The sequence below is a fragment of the Lepidochelys kempii genome, chromosome 25 (assembly GCF_965140265.1).
Source record: "Lepidochelys kempii isolate rLepKem1 chromosome 25, rLepKem1.hap2, whole genome shotgun sequence".
Lineage (NCBI taxonomy): Eukaryota > Metazoa > Chordata > Testudines > Cheloniidae > Lepidochelys > Lepidochelys kempii.
The window spans coordinates 14,845,054-14,868,817 of NC_133280.1; the positions used below are offsets into that span (position 1 = coordinate 14,845,054).

The window sequence follows — 23,764 nt, forward strand, 5'->3', positions numbered from 1 at the left end:
GAACCCAGGCTGAGGCCATCCACCAAAGGAGACGGAGGAGTTAGTTCGTGCTCCCAAGGGAGGTTTGTCCCCAGCATGCCACTGCTGTCTGTCTCTGCTCAGTAAGGGCTGGGGCTGGGAGAGCAGGGGACGGCAGGCTGGGATTGAGGGGCATTGGCAGAGCTGTGCGTGGGGCGCCCAGGGCTGCAATAGCCCAGCCAGCCCCTGGCCCAACATTTGCCCCTGTCTCTTCCTGCTGCTTGGATCGATTTCAGGGCCCCAAAGCTACCTCCTCACCCTCGCCCATTGGTGCCACTCTAGAAATGCAAAAGGCTTAAAACTCAAGGTGTTTTGGACATTTCTTGTTCTCCCTGCTGGCCCGAGACCTGCAGCCCCATCACAGAGCCCTACATGTAGGGGGCAGGCTCAGGAGATCTGGGTTCAAGTCCCAGCTCGGCCATAGCCTCCCTATGGGATAGCTCAGTGGTTTGAGCACTGGCCTGCTAAACCCAGGCTTGTGAGCTCAATCCTTGAGGGGGCCGTTTAGGGATCTGGGGCAAAAATTGGGGATTGGTCCTGCTTTGAGCAGGGGGTTGGACTAGATGACCTCTTGAGGTCCCTTCCAACCCTGCTATTCTATGACCTTGGGCCAGTCCCTGCCTCTCTCAAGGGCCTCAGCTGTAAACAGGGGATAATGGGCCTGCACCGCTCTGAGCAGAACTGTCTCACTCTGTCTGTGCTGCGCCCAGCAAAGCGATGGACTCTCCCTCTCCCTGTGGGTTCTCTGGAGTCGCTAACGGGTGATGTGCTGAGGGGGGAGAGAGCTCCCCACAAAGAGGATGGGCCCCCTCTTTCCTCCATGTCACTGGGGCTTTGTGAAGCCTGATCTTCTGCATTACGGACCCGCCAGGGCTGCAGAGCCAGATCTTGGTGTCCCACCCTGCAGGGACCCTGACAGGCTCGCTCACTGAGCTGCTTGCTGGAGTGAGCATGGATTGTTGCAGCAGAGGACCTGCCCCCAACACACACACAGTCCCATGGCTTGTTTGCGGGACAGCAGGGGGCCTGTGGGTCGGGACTGAGGGGATCAGCAGAGCCATGCCCGGCAGCTGGCGTGCTCCAGATCTCCTGTTCCCGAGCGTTACCATTCAGCAGCGGCCTCCTGCTGTGGCTGCGCGTGCCGCACAAAGACGGCAACACTGCTTGCTTAAAATCTCCCATTAATCTGTTTTACTGCAGCGCCAATTACGATTTTCTAAATCATTTGCTCTCCAATCTAGGAGAGGAAGTTCAGACAAATCATTCTCCCATCCCAGCATGCGGCGACGCAACTGCCGGCTGCTTTTACAGCCCCGGTTGGCCTCAATGCACCTTGCTGCTCTTTGTTCAGGATACAAAATGCAGCAATTTTAACCAGCCCGCAGTCCTCCTCCTGCCCCCCGCACCCCAGGCTCCCACACACAATGGCCAGCAAGGAGGCCAGGCCATTCCAGGAGCCAGCTGTCTGGGCAGAGAGAGACTAGGACCTGGGCTTGTAACTGCCCCTTTCGGGGATTCTTGCCCCGGCTATGCAGCAGCTGGTGCTGTCGGAGATAGGACGCTGGCTCTGAGCTGCGTCTAGGGCTGCAGTTGGATACTTGTGTAAATCCACTGAAATCAACAGTCACTCTGGATTTACGCCAGTGTCACCAAGAGCAGGATGTGGCCCTGACTCTGAATTTACACCAGGGTCACCGAGATCAGACCCCAGCTGCGATTTCCCCCCCTCCTGTGTTGGGGCTTCTCCTTCCCCCAGAAGGAAGGAGATCCTCCATCCGGATGGCTCTAGCCATTGGCATTAGTTACTGGGGGGCCTTCCAGCCCAGGGGTCGGCTCTGCTGGAGAAGAACCCCCCACCATGTGAGCACTCTGTGACCTGTGCAGCTGGAGAATCCAGCCAGGCGCTGCCCCAGGATTCACAGCAACATCCCCTCCCCATCCTGGAGGCCCCCCTGCCCCTCCGAGGTGGGTGGATTCCTTGTCTCCAGGCCTCAGCCCTTTGGCACAATCGCAGCCCCGGCTGCTCCTGTGCCCCACTCTCCCTGGAGTAAGGCTGGAGCCGGCACACAGTGACCGATGCTCCCTCCCCACTGGGCTCAGGAGACTCCACAGGGCTCAGATTCGCCCGGGTGGTAGAACCTTGTTGGTCCCGTCCTATCTGGCACCCTCTGTGGCTGTGGAAGGCAGGCCAGGGCTACTGCCCCAGGTGCATTGCCCAAGGGATGCCATGAGGCTGGGCTCTGCAGAGCCCTGAGACCTCAGGATTCCAGGTGGTGGGTGGATTCCCACCAGGCCACGCCACTCTCCAATGAGCGCCACGTGGCAGCTGCTGCTGGCAGTGCAGGGTCGCTAGCTCCCACCCTGCTGGGATATCCTGGTGCCTGATCAGATCTAATAATGTCTCCATAGGCAGGAGGTGCCAGGTGATGGCGCCGGGGCCCCTGGTGGTGGCAGGGGCAGGGATGTTATTGGGAGGAGATGTAATTAGCCCAGTGGCAGTGTTGTGTCTGGGAGGCGTCCACTCAGCGCCCCGCTGCTGGCACCAGGATGCTGGCGTCTCATGGCACTACCCGGGCACCCAGCCCGGACACTTATTGCTCTGGCACATGGGCTGTGCACTTGAGCTGGTGATGGCTCCTGACAGATGGGAAAGGAGGCTCCAGTTAGTGCCACGTTCTGCTGACATACAGCCCATCCAAAGCTCGCCTGGTGTCTCTCCATTGCCTTGGGACAAGGCGCATACCTTATGTTTGTCTGGTCCCCCCACTCTGTCACTTACAGTACCATCCAGAGGACATAACTGAGATCAGGGCCCCATCGTGCAGCACGCTGCACAGACATGGAGCAGGAGACTGTCCCTGCCCCAGAGAGCTCAGTCGCGATAGATAGAGGGTGGGAGAGGAAACTGAGGCACCTAGAGGGAAAGTGACTTTCCCAAGGCCACCCTGCAGGTCCGTGGCAAAGACAGGAACAGCTCCTAAGTCTCCTGGCTCCTCATCCATGCAGCCTCCCTATACGCGGCTGTCAAAGCAGATGGATTATAGCATTTCCCCACTAGCCATGCCCAGATCCCTTCTGCGGTCTCTGTCCAGTTTGTAAACGGCTCAGCTCTGGCACACTGTCTGAGGGAAGCCAGTGGGAGCAGGGAGGAGCATGGGAGCTCACAGACAGAGAGTTTATTTCTCACAAAACCATCAGTGTGGTCGCATGTCCAGCGCTCATCAAGGGCGCGTCATCTTAACTGGGGGGGAAATCTGGCTGCAAACACAGCACGTGACAGCGCTCCTCCGAGTCACAGGACCACAGATGAGATGGAGAGATTCAGAGAGCAGAAGCCCGTCTGTGTGTCTGTCTGTCCAACCATCCATCTGCCCCCCGCACTATAAGGTGCGCATGGCAGAGAACGGGCAAAATGTCTCAAATGGCATATTTTTTCCATGAAAAAAAGTGGCCATTGGTGGGGCAAAAGTCAGGACAAATGTGTGTGAGGAGGCTGGGGGCTGGCACATTCTGGGGGTTTTTTTTGACATAAACGTTAATGTTAAATTTTCAGATTTATTTTTTTCCTTTTCCCTCCTCCTTTTTCTGTGGCGAAAAGGAAAAGGAGGCAGAGGGGAGGGGAAATGCAAAGACTGAATAGGCAACACTGGAAAATTTTGGTCAAATGTTTTGCAAAAAATAACCCCCCCACCCCCCAACAAATTTCTTTTCACAGCTTGTAAATAAAAATGTTTTTGACGTTTCAACAAATTTCTCTCCCCACCTGGCCCTGCTTTTCCAGCTCCACGGGGCAGTGTCTCTCACCTCCAGGAATCTTTACAAGTAAATATAGGAGATCAAGAGGTGCCTTGATCATGGTGTATAAGGGTTTTCATGGGGAGGAAATACTGGTTGCCAAAGGGCTCTTTAATCTAGCAGAGAGAGGCCAAACAAAATCCAGTGGCTGGAAGCGGAAGCCAGCCAAATTCCAAGGAGAAATAAGGCCCCGATGTTTAACAATGATGGTGATTAACCCTGGACCAAACTCCCAAGGGCAGTGGTTCATTCTCCATCTCTTGATATAGTCAGCTCCAGACCAAATGCCTTCCTGGAGATGTATTAGTCAAACCCAAGTTATTGGACTGAACACAGCAGGACTGACTGGCATGTGTTATCCAGGAGCACAGATCAGATGATCAAATGGTCCCGTCTGGCCTTAAACTCTTTGTATCTGTGAATCATTGTATTGTTTGGAAAGGCTGTGCTGTGCTGGGACATTCCCAGCTGGTGGAGGGAGCCATCTGTGACCGGGCTGATTGCTGCCGGTGCCCCTTGCCTCTCTCGCTTTGATGCAGAACCTGTTCACGCAACCCCTGCTCAGCCCTCAGCCTTCATCTCTGCAGGGTAACGGGGTCTTTCCTCCTGCAGATTCCTCCCAGACCTGGAGTCAGAGCCTCCCTCAGGCTTTCGGACTTGTGCAAAGGGCTGGTGAAGCTGGGGAGTGGCCGAGCAGAGGGTCCCCTTTGACATGGGGGAGTCCCCAAGATGAGGTAAGGCCAGTGTAGTCCCCTTCTCTGCCGTCCACCTGCACAGCGTGTGTGGGGGGTTGTCCCGAATGCAGCTGCCAGGGCCATTTAGAGCAGCCCTGAGGCTGCTCTGTGCTACGGTGAGGACTGGGCTGGCAGAACTGGGGAGTTGCAGGCCCCCTGAGCTACGGATACTGGGCACTGCTGAGAACTGGGCCCAAGATCCCCTCACTGGCTCAGCAGCAACACTTGTTCCCCACAAAACAGCCGGCCCAGAGGTGAAAGTATCAGGGCTGTGGAAGGAATGATCCTGCATCCCACGGAGCTTCGAGCTTGAGCCCACCCCTCAATCATGAGGCACGGCTGGGCTCAGTCAATGGGCAGTCAGTGGGTTCCTAGCAAAGGGGCCATACCCCTCCCAAGTCAGGAGTTGCCGTTCACGCCTGCTCTCAGAGAGCAATGGGGCCATGGTCCACTCAGCAGCCGCTTCCCTCCAAACGTCCCTTGGAGTGGCCAGACAACAGCTGGGCTCTGGGCCTGCGGGAGGTCCGAAACAGACAAGCCCAGAGAGCAGCTGCTGGGATGCTGCACCTCTCTGATGAGAAGGTTGGATATCCTCAGGGATTGGATATGCGCCTTTCCCCTCTAGCGGGCACTGGCTCTGAGCCAGTCCCAGGGTAGGAGGGACTGGGACACAGGGCTTTCCCCTCTATGGGGGTGCTGGCTCCCATCTGGCCCCCAGGGTGGGGAACTGGTTGGCTCGGGGGAAGGGAGAAAGGAATATGGGCCAGTTTGGGGTGGACTGGCTGGCTTAGGGAATGGCATATACAGAGCCTCTAGCCTGAGCTGGAATCCAGTCCCAAGCTGCAGTGACAAAAGTGTCCATGTGCCATTAGTCTGGTGGTCATGAAGCTGGTGGGTCTCGATCCATCTCCTGGCACTAATTGGCTCCCTTGACAGCAATCTAAGCAGAGACTCAGTCACGGATGGGCTGGGGTTGATGCGAGGTTGGCTGCTGGCATTCTCCAGGGGCAGACAGCACTTTGGCAGCTCACCCCTTTCAGATCAGCGCAAACCCAGACTTTACCCAGCACTTCAGTTCCGCAAAGGGGGCTCTTAAAGGGGCATGTGCCAAACCCTGATTCCGTGCACCAGGCCGGAGAGCCCCAAGCTTCGGCCGAGGCCCAGATCATTAGCAAGAAGCAAAGTCCCCTAGGCTGGAATTCAGCTTTCCAGTCGAGACAAAAAGCGGCTCTAAACTTTCCCTTTCCTTCCCGTTTAAAGAAAAAATAACTTGACATTATCAAGCTCTGAATGTTGCACATTTCTAAATCCTCCCCATTGAAGTGCTAATTTTGACTTTCTCTGAGGCCTCAGGAGAGAAAAAGCTTTTCCATCCCAAACAATTAATGTCTGACGGGCAGCCTGCTTTGGGGAATGAGGCATCTCCTGGGGCGCCCCAGGGCTCCCACCCATTCCCCGCCCTTCCCCCATGGGTTTGAAACTCCTCGCTCAGTCTGAAGGCTTTACAATAACCGTTAGGGTTTAGGCTGTTGGAATGCAGCCGCAAACCAGTCGTGACTGTCCGGAGAAGCCACAGCAGGAGGAAATGAAACTCCTTGAGGCCAGAGCCCCCCAGCTGGTGGGACTCACTCAGGGAGTCGAGGGAGCAGAGCCCATTCACACCAGCTGATGTTCTGACCCATGGTGGTGAAAGTGGCACAGGTGAAAAGCCAGCACCTGTCAGTAGAGGCCAGGTGACAAAGCCCTGGAGAGCTTGCTCGGATGATGTAATGTGTGTACCTCCAAATCTTGCAGTGGGGAGAGGGGGAAACCTTGTGGATGGAATTTCCTTGGGCCCAATCGGAGCTGGGATTCTCCTGCCTCCCCGGGATCCTTTGGTTACAACTCAGCTTGGTTGATTTTAGCTCTTAATACAAGAGCACTGGTTTTGTTTTTTCTTGTCTGCCTCCAAATCCGTATGCACAGAGCTAGCAGCACCCACCCCTTCATGGTGCTGGCTCCCAGGGGCTGCTCCGAATTCAGTGATAAGCAGGGACTGACCTCACAGCTCCCTCCCCCTTGAACTAAAGGAGAACCTCGCTAGCGGTACAGGGCCTATGAAACACAGCTAAGCAATTCCGATTCCATCCAGCAGCAGGCCAAGAGGGAGCTGACCACAGCAGGATCCTTGTCTGTAACAACGGCTGGCCCTGGCCCTGGCCCTGAACACTGAGCTGTGAAATGCACATGACAGTACCCTGGCCCCTGGAAGCCCGTGTTTCTGAGCAGTCTCTTGTCGGTCACGTCTACAGCCGGCGAGAGTTTTTGAAAAGCCTTTTTTAGGGTGAACAATCCCGATTGGTTGAAACCAAATGGTTCCTGGGAAAGGGGCCGGTTTTGATGATTTTCCCGTTTCAGAATCATCCGGGTCACGTTTCGATATTTTCTAAGCTTTAAGTTAATTTATAGTTAAGTCAAAACTGAACCAAAAAGTCTCAATTGACCCCACCTGAAATGTTCAGATTTTCAACTTATAAAAGTTCTTGAGATTTTGAATTTTTGTCTCATTTCAGGAGGGGATTTTTTTTTTCAAATCTGTGAAATTCTCATGGAACAGGAAAACCATTTCCCACCTACATCTCGATACATCTGCTAAATTTGGGTCCAGATTTCCAGCAGGCCAAAGGTCAGTGGTTTTTGGATGTAGCTATTCAGCCTCAATCACACACATCAGTGAATGTGCCCTCCCAACACTTCACCAAGACAGATCACTGCTATCACTCCCCATTTACAGATGGGGAAACTGAGGCATGGAGCCGGGAAAGGACTTCCCTAAAGTCATCCACTCTGGCTGCAGATTTTGAGCCTTCGTCACAAGACCATCCTCCCCCTCGCTTAGAAAGGAAGGCATCAATGGTATATTGCAGACCAAGATCTGGCTAAGGCCTAATTCTCCCGACCAGAAGGATTGTCTGGGAACCAGGCGGAGCAGGGCTGTAGGAACCTCCCAGCTGACAGGAGCCCTGGTTTAAGAATCTGAAGAGCAGCTTTAATGTGCAAATGTATAAATACTCCAGTAAGTCCTTCCCTGTGTACCCAGCAAGTTGTTTTGGATAGTGGCTCCCGGATGAGCAAACGACAAGCCAGCACGGCTGGGGAAACATTTAGTATTTTATTTAAATGTTAAACATGAAAGTTGCTCTTTGGATTGTGAACCCAGCATCCAAGAGGACTGGGAAGTGGATTGAAGGGGAGCCGGGCTGAGCCCCAGGTAGATTAATGCAGCCTGTATCCTAGGTTCACTGCGAACCCCGGCTGGGGACAGGGGACAGTTTGCCACCTGTGTTACCTGCCAGGTGGAGACGCTCACCTCCTTGTGCTGAGATGGGGCAAAAAGGCAGCTGCTCCCGGTGCCAGGAGGTAGCTTTTGTGTTTCCACACAAACAGTGGGGCAGCTGCCTTCTGAGCCAAAGGTCCAGGGTTGGGGCCAAATTTCAGATGAACCTGGGCCCAGCTTGGGGCACCCAGGAAGGACTCCGCAGGGATCACCTACCTAGCATGTGGCTGGGAGCAGATTTAAGTTAGTGCTTCACGCCAGAGTCTTCACTGAAGCTCAGAGGAGTCATGGGGTTTTGGGGGGGGGGAGTTGTTCAAACTCAAGGCACCAGAGAGGGGAGGCTTCTTCCCCCACCACCCCCAGAAGCCACATCCATGCGCTTGGCACTGACTCCCATTGACATCAGCAAGGTTCTTCCCAGGGACGTCAGGCCCAAGGCCTTTGGCTCCCGAGAGGCCGGTGGGGGGTGGGGCTGGACAGCTTTAAAATGCCAGTTTATCCCCACACATTAAATCTTGTTGCCTGGCTCCCAGCTCCGGCACCAGCTCCCTCTCCCAGCTCAGTGGCAAGGGCCTGCGTCTATAGGGCCTGGGGAAGAGTGACACCAATGGAGTTTCTTTGTCTGACCCAAACATAGGTTGCATGCTGCTGCCCATCCCCGTGGCGTCTGGGCATGTCCCATGTCAAACTGGTAGGAACAGCCAAGTCCCCAGCAGACTCCGTGGCATGGCACATTGTGATGCTGTGTCAGCCTCTGATCAACTGGGTGGGCATGTGGGGCCAAGGGATCCCTGGGGGCGATCTGCATTGCGCAGACCCCCCTGCTGGGGGGCTGGAGGAGACGTGGACACCAGGGCCACCCCTGGGTGTTCCCCGTGGCACTGGGAGGCAGGGCGCTAGCAAGGCCACAGGTGCCCGAGCGTGTGAGGCCCGGAGCAGAGCCATCGGGGGCAGTGGGGAGTTTCCCAGGCCCTGTGACTTGGCAGGTGGGGCAGGGACAGGGGCTTTTGGGGATCGGTTATGTTTCCTGCAGGGATCCTGCACCCAGTGGTTAGAGCCGGGAGCCTGGCTATGGCAGAGGGGCTGCACCCTTGTCCGTGGTGCTGACACCATTGAGGATGCAGAGCTTGCCGTGGGGCGCTTCCCGGGGCAAGCAGACACCTACTGGGGGGTGGGTCTGATCCCCTGCCCACACACAGACCGTGCAGCCCACACCCCCTCGACCCTCTCACAGGGGGCCTGGCTCTCAGCTCCCTGACCTGGTGTAAATACGGAGTGAGCCCGTGCCGCTGCTCACCACACTGGTGTCAAGCAGCGCACGTGTGCGGAGAATCAGACCCAGAGAACGCAGAGAGCCTGCCCCTCCCCCAGTGCACCCCCAATTGTGTACAACCCCCCCACGGCCCAGCAAACACCTGTCACAGCCCTGCCCCCTACCACACCCCCATTTGTGTACAACGCCCCACAACCCTGCACGCCCATGGCCCAGCAAACACATTCACAGCCCTGCCCCCCCGAGCATCCCCATTTGTGTACACCCCCGTACACCCACAGGCCCAGCAAACACGTCACAGCCCTGCCCCCACAATTGTGTACAACTTCCCACAACGCTGCTCACCCACAGCCCAGCAAACACATATCACAACCCTGCCCCCACAGCACCCTCCATTTGTGTATAACACACACAATGCACAGCCAAACACACATCCCAGCCAGCTCCCTCCACACACCCACACACAGCACCTCATTGTGCTGACACAACACAGCCAGACAACCATCCCCAGCAGGCAGTGCAGGCCCCCAGCCAGCTACAACTACCAAGGGCTCGAGTGGGAGTGGGGGCTGGACTGTGACAGTTTCACACCCTCCCAGCCACCCACACATGGGCCGAGTTCCCTTCAGGCAGCTCAGGTGCTCAGCATCATTACCAACGAGCCAGGGTCCACACTGCCCGGCGCTCCCCACAAAGCCGACACAGCCCTGACAGAGGGAAAATTGCTTCAGTTCTGACACGTTCTGAAGTAATAAAAAGGAGAAGATGGGAAATAAACTGCTAATAAGTCACTGAGACTCACCTGGGAGTCAGAGCCGGCTCTGGCGGCTGCGGTGTGGAGAAAGGCTGCAAAGCCTGGCACGGGGCTGTCCCTCCCCAGAGCCTGGGGGCTGCAGGGAAGGAGGCCAGATGCTGCTCAAGGGAGGCCAGTGTGAGTTTCAGGGCCGCCCCCCAACCCTCGGTGGCTGGACACAACCTGCGGGCTGACAGCCCAGGAGACAAAGGGCCAGGGGCTTACCGGGGTGTGGGCGGAACGTGAGCCATCCAGGGCTGGGGTTTGTTCTGCTCAGGTTGTCTCTGGCCTTTATCTCTTGGCCGGTGGAGCAGCAGGGTGGCCGTGTACCTTGTGGTGACGGGCTGGTTGTTCTGCTCCTCGTCGGGCCCTTCGTTAGCACCCTGCCAGGCCTCCTCCTCTGGCAACAGTACGTGTAACCGCTGCCTGGCCCGTTCCCTCCGGGCCCCATTTCACCCTCCCCTCTCAGATTGCAAACTCCCTGCAGCAGGGAGCGTGTCTGCGTGTGTATATACAGCGCCAAGCACAGCAGGGCCACAATCCTGCCCGGGAGCCTTTGGGTGCTACTTGGACTATCAATAATCTCCCTTAACGAGCCCATGCTGAGAGTGTCCTGCCTGGGTCTCCCGACTCCAGCCTTTCACTGGCCTGGATTTGGTTAAAACCTTAGCACTAAACTTTGGGGGAAAGGGCCCAGCCCACAAGGCTGTTCCACTGGGGACACCGGGAGTGGGGAGGATTAAAGGCCTGTCAGTCCCTACTCCCATCTCCCATATTGCTGCTGGGGGCCTTTTTCACCAGCCATGGCATGTGAATCATAAAACGCAGCTGTCAGCCTCTGAGGGCAAGGAGATGGGGCCTGCACAGCTCTGGGCTCAGAGATGGGTTTAGAGTTCAGACCCTAAGCAAAGGGGCATTTTAGTTCCCCCAGTCCCAGAGGGGGATGCACCCCATCTTGAGCCCTTCTAGAGTTCAGGCTGCATCCCACCACCCACAGACTAGCCCACCTGCGGGAAGTGGCTGGGGCCTACGTCTCGGAAAGTTTCCCTAGGAACTTAGACCCTGTGGTAATGGGCCCAGATAGAGGGGGATACACGGGCCTGGGAGACAGGTGGACAGACAGACATGGCAGGATGGAGGAATGGGGTTGGAGGTGGTTGGATGGATGGACACAGGGATGGGGGTGTAAGGGGTTGGCTGGATAGGTAGGCAGGGAACCAGGCCAGGCTTCCTGTCTGCCCCAGATCTGGCGGGGAGGGGGCTCGTTCAGTGGCAAGACCCTCCCGGAGAGACGTGGCACTAAACAGGGTGCAGCCCCAGTGTGGCCAGGGCAGGAGGAATGCTAACAGCCATCGGCCTCCACCGGAGATGGTGGCTTCAGGCTTCTTGCTGGTGACATGGGCAAAGGGCTCAGTTGGTTCCCACATCCTCCTGCTGGGGAGGGAAGCCAATCCTCAGGGGTGTCACCCACATGTGTGGACACTGCAGACAATGGGGGATGAATACATCCACATGCGCAAATCTGCTTCCTTCACAGCTGAGCTGACATTTTACAGTGGGATCCTATTTCAGCTCCCCTCCTCCGCGCCCCGATTCCCCGCTCTGATCACACACCCTGGTCAGGAACTGCAGCCGGCTGTCCCCGGGCATGGCCCAGTTTTCCCCTTCCACCTGAGGGTGAAATCCCATTCCCCCAGCTCCTGTCCTAAATTCTGGGTTGCCCAGTGTGGGTCCTTCTCCGATACAGCGTGCTGGTCTTTGGGTGGATGGATGGGTGCTCATGCACAGTCTTCTGTCCTCTCCTAGATGCAACCAGAACTGCTCAGCTGTGAATCATAGGCCCTATACTGTCCATCGGCGAGGAGTCTCCTTATAGCTCAAGCGGTGGGGGCCTGTGCTTTCGGTTCTGAGCTCCAGTACCACCTGCACGCACAACGCCCAGCACAAACATGGCCAGGGCATGTCACCCCCGTGCTGCTGCTCGGTACGGCTGGACAGGGAGCCCCCCACCCGCTGGGATCACGGGGCTCCACCCCACCCCGGGCTGTGGGGAGGACTGGCCCCCCTGTGCTTGGAGATGCAGCAGCCACCCCCAGTCTGTCCGGTTTCACAGGCAAAGCCGGGTGTAAGGCAGATCCTCCCTCCGCCCAGAGGGGGAGGCCGGGGCTGGAGCCTGGCAGTGGCTGAGGCCAGGGGGCCGCAGTAAAATGCTTCGCTGTTCGATGTTAACTAATGCGCCCGCTCAGCTGTGACGCCCCATCCCCCTGACATCAGCATTCCTGCAGGTTTCACGGAAGCAGCAGGGAAGATCAAGCAGCCCCAGGGGAGTGGGGTGAAGAAACTGCCTCCAAGATCTGATCAGGCTCTGAACTGGAGTTAGGAGTTGCGGGGGGGGGTGTTATTTTTTGGGGATGGGGAAGACTCTGTCTCCCCCCCAGCCAATCTGTTCCTGGATCTGCCTACTTAGGGCCAAATGCTCAGTGTAAATGGGCTCTGCCCGACTGAAGCCACTGCCCCAGCCAGGACACATCCTTGTCCCCAGGGGTTTGCATTACAGTTTTGCTAAATGATGCAGCTTCTCCCTCCCCTCTGCTCCCGGGAACATCCCTGCTAACCGCCTTTGGGGCTGGGGGGGGCCTCAGCAATGGGTACGCCTGAGCCAGGAATTTCATGAAATTAATTCAGAGCCAGAGGCGCAGCTCAGCAGGGGGCTGAAATGGCCCCGGGCTCCCCCCCCCTTGAGTCCAGTAAGGGTCCCAAGCCACAGCCCTGATCCCATCTGTCCAGGTGTTCCCCAGCCACGGGGCTGTGCAGACACAGTCCCACTCTCCACCCCAGAGCAGGCTTCAATTCACAGCCAAGGAAGGCAAAGACCAAACCTAAGGAGGGACGCCCTGTTTTCACTGGCTTCTAACTAAACGCAGCCCACAGGGCCCGGCCCAGCTTGGCTGTGACCTGCTAGGGGAGCCCAGAAAGCAGCTGCAACCAGGCTTGGGACTAAAAACAGCTGCCGTTGCAAAATACAAGTTTGGTCAGAGGAAAAGGTCACCGCAGCTACTGTCCTTCCCAGCTCCCCCGCCCCTGGAAGGTTGGTTCCTTCGCCAAGCAGCTGCCTGATCCGATTCCTTTGGGGAAACTGATGAAGGTAAAGCGGTCCCAGGGGAGAGCACGGGGGGGTGGCTGTCCATTCTTGCGGTGTAGGTGGCTCAGGGTGCTGGGGATGAGATATGGCGCCCCAGGTCACTGGCTGGGAGGCAGCTCAGAGTCATTCCTGGGAATCAGAGTGGAGGGAGCAGGGGGAGCTTCCCCTCCTCTCTCTGGCCTGGGGAGCAGCCCCCCTCCCCCCACAAGTGAATGAGAGCTCATCACAACCTCATAGCCATTGTGTGGAATGAGTCAGTGGATCTCAGTCCAGCCCCCAGGCATCCATTCATGGACTGTCTTCCTCCCCCACCCTGCAACCCGGCAGGGTCAGAGGGGCCAAGCACTGAGCGTATCACAAGGGACTTACCCCCCATCCCCACACCAGAGGGGGTCCCTCCAGGGCAGGGCTGAGGTCCAGAGGTGGGAGCAGCTGGCCCTGCCCGTCGGATGAACAGAGCATTTCAAGAGTGTAAACCTGGCACTGTTCACCAGCAATAGATTCACTTAGGTCTTTTTTTTTTTTAACATGCCTTTAATTGGGAGAGCATGTGGACCAGCTTTGCCCCCCCCAATGTACTTAACTCTGAGCAACAGCGAGAATATCCATAGATCCCTATCGACCCTCCAGCCAACAAGCCAGCTTCATATTTCCGCCGAGTGCTGACAGCTCATTAATTATTGAGATCTCTCTTGCTCTCTCCCTCCCCATGCCTCGTTGATCCACTAACCTGCAATCAAAACTCCAACCAGCCTCCTGTGTAGTGGACTAGTCCTTGCCCAACACAGAAATGCTGCTAAGGACTGATCCCAACCCATCTGACCTCTGTGGAGCAAAGAAAGACACTCTGTGAAGCCAACACCAAGGCTGAAAAGGGTGAAGGAGATGTGCAAAAGGGTGGGTATTGCAAGGTTTTAGCCTGAGAGATAAAGGGTTCTAGGTTTGGCTATAGCAGGTTGGAGTAAGGTGACCTAGAACCCAGATGTCTGGGGAAAGTAATGGGCTAGGCTGAGCTACAGCAAGTGGTGGGGCAACCTAGAATCTGGACAGCTAGAAGAGATAGGGTTCTAGATTTGGCTATGAGATGTGGGATAGGGAAACCTAGAACCTGGATGTCTGGAAAGGGTGTTCTAGGTTAGGTAACAGCAGGAGTCATGAAACATAGAACACAGGTGATAGGTAGAGAAAGGCTTCTAGATCTTCCTATGGCACGTGACAGGGCTAATTAGAATCCATAAGAACATAAGACTGGCCATACTAGGTCAGTATCCTAACTTCCAGCACTGGCCACTGCCAGATGCTTCAGAAGGAATGAACAGAACAGGGCAATTTATCAAGTGATCTATCATCCCCTGCCATCCAGTCCCAGCTTCTGGCTGTCACAAGTTTAAGGATACCTGGAGCACAGAGTTACATCCCTGACCATCTTGGCTAATAGCCATTGCTGGACCTGTCCTCCAGGAACTCAGCTAATTATTTTTTGAACCCAGTTATGCTTTTGGCCTTCACAACATCCCCTGGCAACGAATTCCGCAGGCTGACTATGAGTTGTGTGAAGAAACACTTCCTTTTGTTTGTTTAAAACCTGCTGCCTAGTCATTTCATCGGGTGACCCCTGGTTCTTGTGTTATGGGACGAGGTAAATAACACGTCCTTATTCACTTTCTCCACACCAGCCATGATTTTATCGACCTCTGTCATATCCCCTCTTAGTTGTCTCTTTGCTAAGCTGAACATTGCCAGTCTTTTTAATCTCTTTATATGGAAGCTGTTCCGTACCCGTCATCATTTTGTTGCCCTTGTCTGTACTCTTTCCAATTCTAATACATCTTTTTTGAGATGGGGGAACCAGAACTGCATGCAGTATTAGAGGCGTGTGTGTATCATGGATTTATATAGTGGCATTATGCTATCTTCTGTCTTATTAGCTATCCCTTTCCTAATGGTTGCTAACATTCTGTTAGATTATTTGTTTGCCACTTCACATTGAGCAGATGTTTTCAGAGAATTATCCACAGTGACTCCCAGATCTCTTTCTTGAGTGGTAACAGCTAATTTAGACCCCATCATTTGTATGTACAGTTGGGATTCTGTTTTCCAATGTGCATTACTTTGCATTTATCAACATTGAATTTCATCTGCCATTTTCTTGTCCAGTCACCCAATTTTATGAGATCCCTTTGTAACTCTTCACAGCCAGCTTTGGACTTAATTATGTTAAATAATTTTGTATTGTCTGCAAATTTTGCCACCACCCTGTTTACCCTTTCCCCCCAGATCATTTAACCAGGTGTCTGACGGAGGCATACAGAATTTTGCTTCCACCAGGAGTTGGCTTCTCTTTACAAAAGGATCTGGATCTCTCTGAATAGAATGCCATTGTCCCCACCAAGGCAGAGCTTACACAGAGCAGACATGAAACAGAAACGCTTCCCTTTCATGCCTTTTCATTGTTGTTTCTTTCTAATTTTTTTGGTACTGCACTTCGCACCTCAAAGGGCTCCTGGAAAGCACCTCACCGCAGAGAGAAGAATGAGCAAAGGGTGGCCTGGATTGTTTGACTTGGATGCTGGCTAATTTCACTTCACTCTGACCTGAAATTCTAGGGGGAAAGTCATTCCTGGATGAAGCACTGAGGAGGCCAGGAGACGCTGCCTCTCCCGCTTCATTGCCCACCCCACCCTCCACCCCATGCCTCTGTGTCTCACAAGAAGGATCACTGTGCCCATCTCAGGTGTGCACAAACTCATGCTCACCATCTCGGCCTGAACTTTACAGATGCCTCTGATTAAAAGTCCCCTTTGCTTATGGACTTGTCTCTCCCTCTAGTGGTTAGAGGCCTCTAATGCAATGTAAGTACTTCTACGTGTCCCTCCGCAGGGTGGTGGAGCAGCTGGTTCCTGAGGCACAAAGGTGGGGAGGTTGAACCCCTCCACACTCTTATGTTGACTGCTGTGGCCGTTCCTGGGGAGATTTTTCTGGGTGAGGAAGAAAGGTCGTTTGGGCCGCCCTTTCCAGGGCAGGAGGATGCTGCTAGAGGTGGGAACAACCTCACCATCTTATTTGCCACCATCTAGAGCTTTAGTTTAAGCCACGTGACTCAGCAGGGGGCAAACTGCCTGTCGAGTCAGTGCTGAAACAATCCCCCACCCCCGCTCGACACTAGGAGGTGCTGTGTGGCAGGACCGTCTTGCTGTGGGAGCATATGTCTCTGTGACTCACTAGTGAACCAATTCCCCAGTGTACTCCTTTCCCTGTGTATGGCTTAAACCCAGCAATGTTAGATAGCCAAGACTCAGCTGGCGATCTGAGTGAGCTGTCATTGGAGGTTTTTAAGAGCAGCTTAGACAAACACCTGTCAGGGTGTCCTGGAGAATACTTAGCCCTGTGTTGAATGCAGGGGTCTGGACTAGATGACCTCTCCAGGTCCCTTCCAGGCCTATGGTTCTGTTGCTTATGGGTGTGAACAGCAGAGACACCAGCAGGATCGGCTGGCCTGGGACAGGGGTGGATGAGATGTTCCATAGTGTAAAGTCCATTTCTGCAGTCACAGATTGGATTGGGTTTCGGATTCAAGCACATCTGCTATGCATGGGGTCAGTGCGGGATGGACTGGGGTGTCAATTAGCCACAACAGAAGCCACTCCTGGTCATTAGGGTCCTCTCCCTTTGCCACAGTGACCCATGTGCGAGCAGATAATTAAGAAGAGCAGTTTAATTAATTAATACTAGCTGGGATCGCCCTCAGAGCTAATGTTAAGGTTATTAAACCAAACCAAACTGAACCAAACCAAACAAGAAAGGAGTGGTTCCAAACAGAACAAAGCAGATTATTTCCCCCTCCTCTTAGCAAAGAAATGAAATTCCAAGGCGGCTTGTCATGGCATAACAGTGTTAGCGAAAAAAAAATAAAAAATAAACCCCAAATCCCTGAAACGCCTGCTGTCTGGGCCCTTGTGTGATAGACAATAATTCACTCATCCGGCAGCTTTTTGCAATTAGGGAGACATTTGTAGGCAGTTGTTTGGCACACGACGCATAAATACATGCCATTATTTCCACTAGCCGGAGAAGACGGGGCTCGGCTGCTAAACACGCCTCTTGGACGCCTGGGAATCTCATCCCTGCCTCACGCGGGACCAGCCCTCGGACCACCGTCTGCCTTTTAAACCCGGGAGAAACCCCGAATTCTATTGATTTTAAAAAACACCCACAAAGCTCCCCGAGCAGCGGTGAGCATTTTCACATCCGTCAAGGGCTGTCGCCTCATGAATAATTCATCCACCTCATGAATATGCAAAGCTTGGGGCCTGGGCGTCCCTGCTAGTTTTCACCGCCCAGTTCCAAACCCCGAAGCCACATGGGTGCGGGCAGAAGGGATTCATCGCCCTAGTGAGCTTGGGGAGCTCTCCCCGTGCTGATGCCTCAGTCATGAGGCCATCGCGGGGAGGAGGGACTCTGGCAGGTCCCTTTGCCACGCCTGGGGAATGAACCCCTTTCGTCCAGAAAGCCCCTGGGTGACTCTGGCCTGAGTGGAAAGGCGGGGGACGGCACCGGCTGGAGCTGACGGGTTGTAGGCTGGTTTCATCCCAGCACCAGTCCTGCCCCGTACACACACATGCACCCCAGCCCGGATCAGCAGCGAGACCATGGCTGGACCCTGCCATGCCACCCATCCACCGGGCTCGGCCAGTGCCCTTCAGACCGACCTTCAGGCCAGAATCCACTCCTCTTCCTGGATCTCTACAACTGCCCTCGGCCCCCACGGCCGCTCCAGCGCAGAGCCTGTCCCAGGGGCTGGGATGAGACCTGACCAACTCAGTTCAACCGACATGAAACATTTCTCGACTCTCTGTGGGGACCGCCCTCCAACCGGCCCATCTGATCTCTGGGGGAGGCCAGCGTCTCCCAGCTGCTCCAGGGGGAGTCTCGGGCTCCCGTTTAGGGGCTGGGGCAGGCTGTAACGCAGAGCCCGGCGGCGGCTGGAATTAAACATTCTGGGCCTGAATCGAAGGGGAGGAAATCCCTGGAGCCCAGAATCCAGGCTGAGGTGCTGTGCAGCTGGTGTAGGGATCACCCTTGGCAGGACACTCCCAGGAGCCCCATACCGGACTCCCTTTATTTGCTCCTGGCCCTGCACTCTGACTTGGAGCTGGGGACGGGGGGCACCAGCTGCCTTTTCCCAGCCAAACCGCCTATCCGGTGTAAATCTCACCACTCACGTTTGCTCATCCACACTGCAGGCGTGCGGGGAACGACTCGCTGCGTTTCAGACAGGAATGGTACTGGGCATGCTCCGGTCCAAACGGGAACCACTGCGGCGCAGTCCTACGACCTGTGCTGTGCAGCCAGGGAGCCCATGATCACAGTGCCCCCTTCCGGCCTTGGGGTCTACGCGCTCCCCTTTGGCCGGTCACTGGACTGGGCGATAAGAGAACAGCTCTGCCACTGACCCCCCTATGTGACCTTGGTTGAACCCTCCCGCCTGTATCCACGTGCCTCTGTTTCTCCTCCCGCCCTGTGTCTGTCTCGTCTATTTAGATGTAAGATCGCTGGGGTTGGCACTGTCTGATCACACGGTGTCCAGCACAATGGGGCCCTGGTCTCATCTCAGCCTCTAGGTGCTCCTGGAACCTACATAATTAATGGTGTAAATCAGCGTTCGATGGAGCTGCCCCACTTTAGACCGAGCAACCGGCCCATTGCGGCTGAGCCCCACAACCAGTGGCTGAGGTTGGGGTAACAGGGATGCATCTGCCCCAGAGGACCTTAAAGTGGGACCGGAGATTATTCTGTATCGGGAATAGCCCTCCCCCGACCAAGGGGGCCCTGACTCCTTCCTCACTCCAGCCAGGTACCTCTGCTCTGGAGAGCTACTGGCACACAAGAGGGATTGTAGAGTAGGCGATGGAGCTGGCTGGGAATTGTGTCCCAAGGGAAGGGAGGAGAGCAGTGGCTCTTGGCACGTTTGTAGGGAGCAATCCTGCACTGCCTGGGGAATGGGCCTGGCAGGTCACTTCCACCTCTCTGGCGCCACGCCATGTGGCCACCTAAGACGATGGAATCTTGGGGGCAGCTGGATGCACCATGTGGTTGCTGTGGCCCTGGGATGGGGCAGCAGAAGCCAAGGATCAGCGAGGTCCATTCACGCTGCCGAGGGCCTCTGGGACTGACCAGCCCTCCCTGCCGCTTGTGCATCTCTGTCACCTGGGCTGCAGGGCTCCGGCACAGCTCCTGGAGCAGCCAGAGAGCCCCACCCCCCATTGCTCCCAAACCTGCTCAGCTTGTTCCCAGGAGGTGACAGAGTGGGGGGCCGCCTCCTTCCTCAGCTGGGCCAGTCAATGATTGGGAGGGGGGCTACTCCGCCGACTGGCCAGCTGGGGGAGCTGTTGGAGAGGGTGTCATTCATGCTGAACCGCCCCGATTGGATGTGCCCTGCAATCTGAGGCTTCAACCAATTTTACAGAGGAGGGGGTGAGCCAAGTTGTGCAGATCTCTCCACAAAAAGACCCTGCCCACTGCTGCCTCGCACAAGAGGAGGGTGGCAGTTAGAGACCGAAGAGACCTCTTAGCTCACTGGCAAGATACGAGCCCTTGAGAAATGCATCTCCCAGCACCCACCTCCAGTAACAAACTTGCTTCTGCCTTCCAGGGAGGGGGTGGGGTTTTGCTTCCATCCATATGTCGATATCAACCGGCGAAGGACAAGAATCAGAAAGACAGAAATCCAGACGCAAATCCCAGCGCTTCCTTTTCTACCTTCGCTGCCCACCATCCACAACAAAAGGATTTTGCAAAACTCGCTGTCCCCGTATCCTTCAAGCAATGAGAGATTTTCCCCTCCACTCTGCTAGAGTAAATTAGCACCTTGGAAAGCTGCGATCTTGTCCAATATGGGCTCTTTAATAGGTGTGATTTGTATTGGGCTTGCAGTCTGCATCCTTTATTTCAGAAGAGTATTTATCTTTATTTTATTTTGCTTTTTCTATCACGTGGTAGGAGCTACCCAGGAACAAAATACATTAAAGGAATGATAATGTTCAGACCCCACCTTCAGCCTGAGTTATTTTCCTCCTGTTAAACAAACATGCATCTGATCCCCCAATACACACACACTAAACACAAGCTCATCCAAACAGCAAAACAAGTATCTCCCCTTGAACTGCTGCTGAACCCATGCAGGTAGGAATGCCTTCAAGCTGGCATGCAGGATGGCAGGTGCAAAGAGTAGCTTTCAAAAAGACACAGATCCCTATTGCTAGACTGCAAATATTTTGCACTGGGAAAATGTGTTAGCAAATGAACCAAGCCTCTTAGCGAAGTTAGCAAAGGTTCGGTCATTTGTATGGTTTCTTTTCTTTCTTTGAAAGCGCTGCAATTAAATCCAGCCCAATTAATCCTCTAGAGAGCTGGCTACCCCCCTTCTTTGTGTCTTCTGGGAAGGCATAGCCAAAAGTCTTGGAGTTTCCGGCCTGGCCTGCCACTGCTGTCTCTGTTTAGGTATTCTGCAATGGAAAACCAGCCTTGGCTCTTGGCACTTTGATATACGCAACCCTGATCTCCTGCCCTGCCGATTGAAATTCCAGGATGTGTACCTTCTAGGCAATCTCCTCCAGCAATGCACGACATCACAACCGACCTCATCACACCCACCCTTGACTAATCTCAAAGCAGGAAACGTGAAGGGGCTTCAGCTTTGCTCTCTGCCCATCAGACTACGTGGGGGGGCGAGTTGCAATGCCCTTGGCTCCGAAAGTTTTGATTTCTTTCTTTCTTTGAAATAAACAGTTCCACTGTCACAAACCCCCGCTTCCACCGTCTGGAGAACAGGAACACGAGAACGGCCAGGCTGGGCCAGACCAACAGTCCATCTAGCCCCGTGTTTCTGTCTCTGACCGTGGCCACTGCCAAGTGCTCCAGCGGGAATGCACAGAACAGGGCAGCTAGGGGGTGATCCATCCCCCCTCCTTGAATCTCGTAACAAAGGCCGTGGAGATGAGGCTATAGACACAGCTAGCTCCTTTGTAAGCTGATGCTGTCTCTGTGTCGGATTAGCTACCTCCGAGCGAGTTCCACAGGACTGGGAAGGAGGGGGAAAGGACTCGGAGGCAGAGCCATAGATCTTCACAACGTTATTTGACATTCTCTCCTCTCTGGATTGCGTTGGTGTTGCATTATTGCCCGGCCCACCCCCCTGGCTTGCAAGGCTCCAGTGTGATTTAACAGGGTATAGTCCTCTCTAATGATATTTCTCCCATCCTGCCAGCCTGGAATCAATTCCTGCTCCTGCCTCACCAACTCTCCCCCTCACACACACACATACACTCCCCCTTAGCTGAAATTTTAGTTTCAGCATTTTCCTACTAACAAGAATAAATTATTCAGCATCTCTCTACCTGTCTCATTAGCGCCCATCTCTCTCCTTCTTCTACCACCGTGTCTTATCTTGGCTTGGCTCGAGCCTCCCCGCTCTGAACCGAGTTACTTGAGGCTTATTTTCATTCAGTTGGAGACTCTTGTCTCTCACCAATAATTTCAGTGCCCCGGGGTTGTGTCGGGAGGAAGGGGGCCTCATCCACCACCTTTCCTTCTATTTTCTCCCACTTTCTCTCTCCCCGTGTGTGTGTGTTTCACACTCACAGAAAACCGGCTCATTTGGAACCAATCCATCCAGTCCGCTCTCCATTCACCAGAGCTAACGTTTTGCCAGCCTCTCTTGAACTCCCTGCATTCTCTGTCCCACCGGGATTGCTGGATCTCCCACCAAGTCAGCCTCACTTACCGCCTCTTAACACGCCGCTAGGCTGCAAACCAATATACCCAACGCCTCCAGTCGCCACAATACATTAATTAAAAAGAAAGCAACCCCCTAAATCCATTGCAACCAGAGACAACCCGGCTTTGTTCGGATGAGATGCTCAGTTACAAGGCAATGAGCAATAGCCATAATGTATCATGCAAACAACCCCGGTACCAACTCTTTTTTAAAAAAAGGGGGGGCAGCAAAGGGGAGGTAAGGGGAGATTTCCCCCTTCTTAAAAATCTGTGCCGCGAGCCAGTTGTTCTGCAAAGAAAAGTCAGCCATGCACGCGCCAGACAATGCTCCTCCGGAGATGCCTAGAAGTCCAAGCAAAGGGGTGAGGGTGGGGGGTCATTTGAAGCAGCTTGAGAAAGGTGCCTGGCAAGTGCTGTGACTTTTGGTGGCTCGGCTGGGAGAGGCAGCGGCGGGGCCAGGGCTAAGCGAAGCCACCCGCGGAGAGCCCCGAGAGGGGGCGAGGGGAGAAATTCGGGCTGTAAAGGCGAACGGGGGGAGAGGGAGGCAGAGAGCCACGTACCTGCTGCAGAGGGGGAGCCCCGCCGCGCGCTCCAGGGTCTGCAGGAATGCACCCCCGTGCCGCCCGGAGAGAGGGGCCGCGGTCAGCGCCGGCTGGGGAGCGATCGCATCTCGGAGCGCAGGCGGGAGGGTTCGGGAAGAACTGGGGGGGGGGGCGGGGGGAGGGGCCGGGGGCTACCCCAGGCGGGGGCAGAGCTCCATGCCCAGCCCCGTCAGTGGCTCCTGCAGCGGGCTGGGGGGCAGAGCCAATCCCGGCTCATCCTAGGCAGCAGGGTGGGAACAAAGGGGGCACCAAGCCCAGCGCGCCGCCTGCTGCTGCTGGGCCCCGGGGCTGCTCGCGTCCCCGCCCGCAGCCATGGGCCGCGAGCCCCCTGCCCCGGCTGCCCGGTCCCCGTCACCTGCCCGGAGCCGGGAGGCAAAGATGCTCAATGGCTCTTTCCAGGGGAGGGCGTGTGTCCGCGCTGCGCATGCGTCGCTGGTTCTCCCTTCCTCACCACACCTCCATCCCCCCTCAAACTCCTGGCCGCGCCAGCACCCCGCCCCCCCAAATCACCCACGCGGAAGCGGGGCGCAGTCCCCCCCGGAACTTTTGTAAAGCTTTCCCAGATTATTGGGGGGCTGGAGGGGGGGCTCGTTCGATCCGGGGGGTGTTGGGAGCTGCATATTTATTTGGATTCTGTTTTGCTTTGCTCTTTGAGGGATGCAAAACCTAAGAAGAGACCCCCCCCCCACCGCTGCTCAGCTGCCTTAGCCAGCTTTAAAGTTGCAAACAACCTGACCAGCAAGAAAACAAAATAGACTGAAATCCTGCAGGTTCAGCCAGCTCTGGTGTGGGTGCCCAGCAGTGCTCCCCATGCTGGGCCGCCGAGCAGGGGTCAGAAGGTAATGCTGATAAATCAATAGAGTGCCCATTTCTAGTGCTTTGAATTTAGGGGGCAACTGGGAGGCAGAGATCTGAGACCCGATGGCAGGACAGTCATTGGCAGGGCGGGTGGAAGGACAAAGTCCTGGGTTTACGCTGGGTTTCTTTGCGTTTTTAATACCACCCGCTTGGTGCATTGCTGCTGTTCATTATTTATATTCCAGTAGCATACAGAGACTCCCCCTCCCCCTGCCAGGATCAGGGGCAACTATGCCAGTGGTGCCGGGACACACTGAGAGACAGGTCCTGCCCCAGAGAGCCACAGGAAGGATCATGATCCCCATTTTACAGATGGGGAAACTGAGGCCCGGACAGATCATGTGACTTGCCCAAGAGTCCAGCTTGGCCATAGTTAAGCGTAGGAAAGCAGCTAGTGTTTAAATATAGAAATAATAATGGAAAAAAAATCCAGGAAGGTGACAAGAATGGGTAAAGGT

General features: G+C 55.2%; 1 protein-coding gene across 4 annotated transcripts in view; it reads right to left on the reverse strand.

Moving 5' to 3' along the window:
* NCAN (neurocan) overlaps positions 1-22,852 on the reverse strand; it is an 84,709-nt gene extending 61,857 nt beyond the window's left edge. For all 4 annotated transcript variants that reach the window (XM_073323876.1, XM_073323875.1, XM_073323874.1 and 1 more), the window contains exon 1: positions 22,407-22,852. The gene's annotated coding sequence lies outside the window, so the exon portion shown is untranslated. The remainder of the gene's footprint in view (positions 1-22,406) is intronic.
* Positions 22,853-23,764: the final 912 nt, after the last annotated feature.